Raw genomic sequence first — 6,954 nt, 5'->3', positions numbered from 1 at the left:
AGCCGTGCAGAGGCAAGATGGGCAAGGGCTGATCCAGCACACAAGAGCCGATCCGTCGTGCAAAGGCTGGACGTGGAAAGGCACGGGCATCGCACGCTCTTGTGCGCACGCTCCCAGCCCCGTGCAAGAACGATGCGCGGAGACCCCAATGCACGGACAGGACGATGAGCACCCCGGCTGGGAAGTAGTTAGTTAATACCCAAAATGTCAACTCCTCGGGCCGGGTGCTTGGTGGCAGAGTCGTTGCAGGTCGGTCGACGTCACTCTCGTCGTCATCCCCGAGGTAATTTCTGCAACTGCTGCCACCCAGTAACAAAAAGGTTTCACTCCTGAGCGTGTGTCTGTGGGTGTGATGCTGCTGAACCGCCCCGTGTCCCCCCGGGGACACGGACAGGAGGACACGCAGGTACTTGGCACTGGACTCTCATCTCAAAAGCCACCGTCCCCGCTGTGCCCAGCTGGTGACAATTTGGGTGCACGACAAGACGGCGAGACCCTCGGATAACCGTGGTGGACACTGGGAGCTCGGTGAATTTATTCTCACCACTGGCCATGCACTCAGGCACTTCCAGCCTTCCCAGCACTGTGCAAACTATTTGGGTTCTGCTTATTTTCAGAATAAAAGCATGGCGGGGGGGGGGGGGGGGGGGGTTTCGGGCAGGAGGAAAGCAGCTTTAATTTTTAACGTGTAAAACGTCCCAGCCCAGTCCCTGACCAAACCTTCGCAAAAATAAACTTGTGGAAAAGCAGCCTGCCCTGCACTGTGCAAAGCTTTGCACGCCCACAGGCACACGTCTGTGCGTGCCGTTTGGGGGGGCTCCCACTGCAGCCCCCCCATCACAAGCCTCAGCACCCCTTGGGGTGAGGGCTGAAACGTGCTGCGGGGGGGGGGGGGGGGGGGTGTCACATCCAATCCAGCAAACGGCTTCCTCAAATCCGTATGATTCAGCAGGGTCTGGGAATATCTCAGTTCCCTTACCCCAATGGTTGGGGTGAGGTGGCACCGTGCCACGGCCCCGTATGCCCCCGCGGGTGCTGGAAGGTGTACAGCCCCCGGGCTCTGCGGGCGATCGCGGCTCGGCAGAGGCCAGCAGCAATATTGCATTAAAGCCCCATCTAGAGGCCTTTCATCGAGGAGATTTTGGAAGAGGAGCACCAGCTCTGGCATCATGTTGGGTGTCCTCGTTTTCCCACCTGAGCTCTTCCAGCTTGAGAAAAGGCAATAAAGGGCTGCGGGTGGAGCGGAGGACAAGCAAGGTTCTATCTATATCATTGGGAGGCTTTGCCCGAGTGTTTCCCTGCTGGAAAAGACAGCTGAAGAGTCATTCTTCATGCGCATCCCCTAGATGCTGGCGTGCTCAGCACATGGAAGGAAACTCCGGTTACGCCAAGGCAGCCCCGAAGCAGAGCTCCGGGGCACGCAGCCGGGGCAGGGTCACGGAAAGGCAGCGCGACCCTCGCCGTTTACTCATTTCGTCCGCCTAGAGAAAGGGGCCGGAGCCGGGCCGATGCTCTGGGGCGTGCGCGACTCTTTCCGAAGTGAGACAGCACCAAAAATAGTCACCGCTTCTGCTTTCAGCCAGGGGAAAAGGGAAGCCCGAGCAGGCACTGACTCCTCCAGGGCTTTGCTGCTTGTCACGCGTGGGGACCGTGCACCGGTCCTGGGCGCAGCATCCTCCCGGGACAGCTTTGTGGCTTTCCAGGTCCTTCAGCAGTTCCTAGGGTGACACAAAAAGCTGAGTTTCTACTCAGCGGCGGTGGCCTTGGCTGGTGTCCCCCATAGCCACCGACAGCAGAGGGCAGTGCCACACCGGCGCAGTGCCACGTTGGCCAGGGCAGCGTTGAACACGTTGGTCTCCGCTTGGTTTTTTTGAAGCGGGCATTTTTCGGCAGGGTGTTTTACATCCAGGATGGAAGGGACGCAACGTAGCCGGAGTGAAGCAGCCAAGCGGCCAAGGAGTTTGGCGTTTCAAGTGACATTTTCATAAGGGCCGTCAGTCACCGCACCAGGGAACGGTGCCACTGCCGGCACCGTACCGGCTTCTTTAGGCTCAAAAGAAGGTGGCCAGGGTGCGATGCTAATGCTGAGCAAGGAGCCCAAAAAAAAAGAATAAAAACCTGCATCCTGCCCCTAACCCCGACCTCGCCGTTGTACTTCTGTAATGCAAAGAATTTGGGGGGGGGGGGGGGGGTGACTTGCGAGGATCCCACCAAAGGGTCTGGCATCCCGCAAAGGGTCCTGGCATCCCGTGCCTGCTGCCAGGGCGAATCCTGGCTCCCAGCCCCGCGGAGGACACCGACCCGCGGCAGGCAGCGAGCACAGCCGGCGGGACATCCTCAGACAGCACAGGCTGCTGCGGCCGCCCCGTCAGGCTCTTTCCCGGGCGCGTTAGACCACAGGGGAATCTGGAGGGTGACTTCAAGTTTTCCTTCTCCGTGACTCAACTCTCGAGCGGGGCTCAGCCTGCCTGCGTCGCTCCGGAGGCTTCCCCACGCCAGAGGAGCCCTCACCACCATCCTCGTTATGGTTTTTTGGAGGAAACCCGGCACCTCTTTCGCTCAGGGTTCCCCTTCCCTCCCTATGGCTTTGCTCCGGGTGCTTTTCTCTGCAGTGCAGAGCCGGGCTCCGTCTGCCCTCCAAGCATCTCCCCTTGGAGAGGCAAGGACTTTGACCAGCTCGCCAAGGTCTCACTGCGTGAACCAAACCTCTCCAGGGCAGCGACTCCAGCTCAGCGGGGCGATTGAGTCATAGGAGTGCGAGAGGGAAGGAAAATACCCATGAGGTCATCTCGTTCATTCCTCATTGCCAGTCCTGCATGGGTTCCCCACCAGATACTTGGCATTCGTTCCCAGATCGGAGCAACTCGAGCAAGGCAGCAAGAGGTGGGGACCTCACCGGGCTCGGTCTGGGCTGGGTATCCGAGGCTGTGCCTGGGATAGCTGAGAAGCCTTCAGCTGTGTTTCCTCCTGACAGATCCCCTCCGAGACGAGCCACTCACATTTCCCTTCCTCAGTTTCCTTAATTAGAAGTGGGCCTGGCATTTATCTTCCCTCCGGATACAGTCTGAAATAACAGACAAGACCCGGGAACGCCGCCTGCCCACGGGACATGGTTTATTCCACCATCTCAGGGATCACGCCGTGCAAGTCCCCCCCTGCCGCCACCGCCTTCGTTTCCAGTTACTCTTTTTTCGCCGTCACGTGGACTTCCAGGGTGTTTCCTCCTTGCAAGTGATCACACGCGGGCTGGAAGCCAGATTCTCGCTTCTTTTCCACCAGGCTTGAACGCAGTTAGAGTCACCCCGGGGGACAGCTCTAAGCTTCAGGCAATGTGGTGGTGTGTTTCACCTCCATCCCTTCCCTCCCTCCTGCCAGCACGCAGCCCTCTGGCCAGGCTCAATGTTTTTCAGGGGTAGAGATGTGGTGAAAATACGCCTGTTGCTTTCAGCTGGGCTGCTGAGGGCCAGGCTGAGAGCATCCCTGCTTCCCCAGGGCTCTGGGTAGTGCAAATCGCTGCAAATAAGGAGCGGCGTGGCCCTGGTTCCCACTCCTGCCCTGCATCTCCCCACCTTTCCCAATAAAGAAAGGGCACCGAAGCCAGTCGCAGTGCGTTGCTTCAGCGTTATTGAAGGCAAAAAGCAAACGAGAGCCTGTCATGCCGCGATGGGCTGCAAGCAGTTCTCCATCACGGACCCCCCCTTTCCATCCAGGGCAGAGCTGGATGCGGGGACATGGGGGTACTGTAAGGCTGTGTGCGTCCCCAGACGCAGAAAGCGGGGGGCCACCAGCTTTGTCCTCTGAGATCCATCTGCTGTGGGGACCATGCTGGACTCAGAGCCACAGCTCATTGGGCTGCACGTGTTGAATTTTTGCTTCTTCCTCTGTAAGTCTACCCCAAAATGAGGCAATCTGGTGGAAACAGAATCAGGCCAGGGCACCAAGCTGCCACGGGACTGATGCTTAGCTGGGTCCCTCGCACCAAATCTCAACAAGCCATAGGTTTCACTAAACCTCAATCCCATCAGAGGTCCTCTCTCTTAACTGATTATAGGACCCATATTAAAATACTTTCAAAGTATCTCATGCAAGAAGAGCAAGGGGTGATGTTTCAGAGCGCTCACCCTTTTGCCTCTAATTTAAGAAGCTATTGCTTGCAAGTTAAGCTGAAGGAAGGACCAAGTTCATCGCCTGTTTGTACCAAGTGAGCTCGAAGTGGCTGCACAAACTTTCCCCTAAAGTTTGAGCGTTACACACAGGTGGAGATGCTTGCAGCTGGTCTTCCCTTGCGCATCCTTTCCAAGGATTCCTACATCCCAAGGCACACCGTACAAACCTTGACCCGCAGGAGCTGCTGCTGCCCTGCTACGTTTGCCCTTGGTCTTTGAAGTGATGTGCAATGGCAGTGAGAACCCTGCATCTGCATAGGCTTGCAATAAATCCAAATTAGGGCAGTCCAACCAACAGAAGCTCAATAGGGTCCAGCAGCAGACATGTCTCCCATTTAGGGGGGTTTTCTGGACTCCTGTGCTGGGCTACAAAGTCCCCATGGTGGTGAAGAACGATGCCTTTGCAGAGCTCTGCGTCCATCGATGAGGTCAGGGCTGCTGCCCAGCAGGCAATGGGGCCTTGCAGCGAGGGAGAGGATGGAGGGCGACTCGGTGGGACTCCCCCAAATGACTTTGATGGGCCTGAACCACAGGAAAGCACCATCAGGGGTCCCCCAAGCCTCAGGGCTTGCTGATATGATACTTACATGGGTGTGTGTGAGAAACAAAAGGTTTTCAAACTTTTTACTTTTCAATTGCTCTCCATCGTTAAAAAATTGAAATTGTAAAATACCTCCCACTCATGGAAAGCCCCATAAATGCTTCTCTTAAGGTGCAATCATTTCTCTCTAGCAGCAAAGGGCATCTCTTTTCATTGATGTTCCCGAGAGCTGGAAAAAGTATTTTAAAATTCCCTAAAAAAGGAGATTTTTGCCTCCTGCTTCCATGCATATCTTTCCTGAGTTGTGCTCTGCTCTTGCAAAGGTTTTTCTTCTTAAGTACACGAGTGCTATCGAAACAGCCCCTCTGAGTAAACCCAGACAGGCTATCCTTTACATGGAAATCACCTTTCTCCTGGTAATTTCACGTAGAATCAGGGACTTTATAGTCTGGACTAGAATGATTTTTAATGCAATTAGTCCTAGTGCAAAATAAGGTCCTTATTGTCTTTATGACAATCAGGCATGCTAGGAATGAATGTGTTTTTGTTAGGCAGAGCTGCAGGAGGTATTTTTTAGGTCTGAAGGAATAGTGCCAAGGAAGCAGGGACTCTTTTCTCGTTCTGCCTGAGCCTGTACTGTAAAAAACACAGTGATTTACCGGCCATTATTTGAGGGCTTTTGATGACAATTTGCTTCCTTAGGAAAATCAGATGGAAGAGAGAGACCTGTGAGAGCAGATGTCGGGATGCTGTCTGCAGATCTATAGGAGACCTCGTTAGCTCTGCTCCCGTAGGACCTCTTGTTTACCTCATCCGTAGGGTGACAGGTGCCCTGGCGTAACCTATTCCTCTATCTTTAAGGTCACCCACCTTGCCTCTGTATCTTAGGGCCTGATGGCAATGACCAGGGATATGCCCAAGTCAAGGGTCTTTGACCTTGAACATATATTAAACCAGTTAACCAAAGGACATGCACAGTGCCTGAGAGGGAAAAGGAGAGATATGATAACGTACGAAGAAAGGGAAAGGAGAAAAAAGAAAAAAAATAGAGAGTGGGGAGTAGAGGCTGTGTTTCTGGAGTCCAGCTGGCTCCTGTTTCTGTGTCCCTGGCTGCAGTCAGTGCTGTCCCCTTGGAGAGAGGTACAGGGAAACCTCTTTAGAGCCCTGCAAATTAATTTTTGGTTGATGTTTTGTAAGAGTTTCTAGCCATCCCGCCTCTCTGTGGATGTTGCCATCCACCATGGGGTTTTTTTAAAGTTCCCCTAATTAATTACTGCTCTGGTAAAATTTAAAAAAAAAAAAAAATCCTGTTATTGATACCTAGTTTCTTGCCACCATTTCATTTTGGGTCTCTCCTTGATGGTAAATGACAGGTCATAGCATCTGCTTTTCCTAGACTGCATTTATGCACATGGGATGCAACAACACGGGGCCAGACGTGGCTGAGATGGGCTGGTGTGTGGTGAATGCCCAGGTGTGGTCATGGGAAGTGAGGGAAGGAGCAAGGCGTGGGTTGGTGAATGGGGCTGGGGATGCTCGTCCTGGATCCACTTACCTCCGTTGGCTCTATGAAGAAGGAATAAAGGATGATGGATCAGTTTTTAACATGGCAAAGAGCAAGGTATCATAATAATAGTGGATGAGGAGCAGGTCTGGGTAGTGTCTTTTCTTTTTTTTTTTTTTTTTTGGAATAGGGAATTTTCTGGAAATGGAAATTGGGGAGGAACAGAAGACATTCATAAATTCATGTTGAAATTCTGTGGGCTGGAGAAAAGGTGGGAGAAAATTTCTGGGGAAAAAATGAAACATTTCCCTGCAACATTCTCAAGTCAGGTCCAAAATGTCAACAGATTTCCTTGGATATTTCAAAATATGACCTTTTTGTTTGAAAATTACGTGCTGTCTTTAAAAAAAAAAAATCCCTGTGTGCAAAGGAAAGGCAGTAAAGGGAGGAATGAAATGCCCTCAGAAGGAAACAAAACCAGCAACTGAGCTCGAATGGACTGTTACGAGCTGAGCCAAAAGGACATTTGCTGTTCTCCGATTTCATTTTTTGCTGAAAAGCCTGGAAAAAAAAGAAAAAAAACCAACCAACAAACCCCTTTGGTCTTTCCAATCTACCTGAACTTACTTCTGTCACCACTGTCCAGCCTCCGTTTTTGGGGTTCAGCCTCCTTTTGGCCGTCCCTCAGGAGATCCACCTCTCTTCCCCCCACGCTGGGGCCATGCGGGTTGGCGGAGAGGAGC

This window comes from Aquila chrysaetos, chromosome 3, assembly GCF_900496995.4.
Source record: "Aquila chrysaetos chrysaetos chromosome 3, bAquChr1.4, whole genome shotgun sequence".
Lineage (NCBI taxonomy): Eukaryota > Metazoa > Chordata > Aves > Accipitriformes > Accipitridae > Aquila > Aquila chrysaetos.
Note: the sequence above shows the minus strand (reverse complement) of the source record.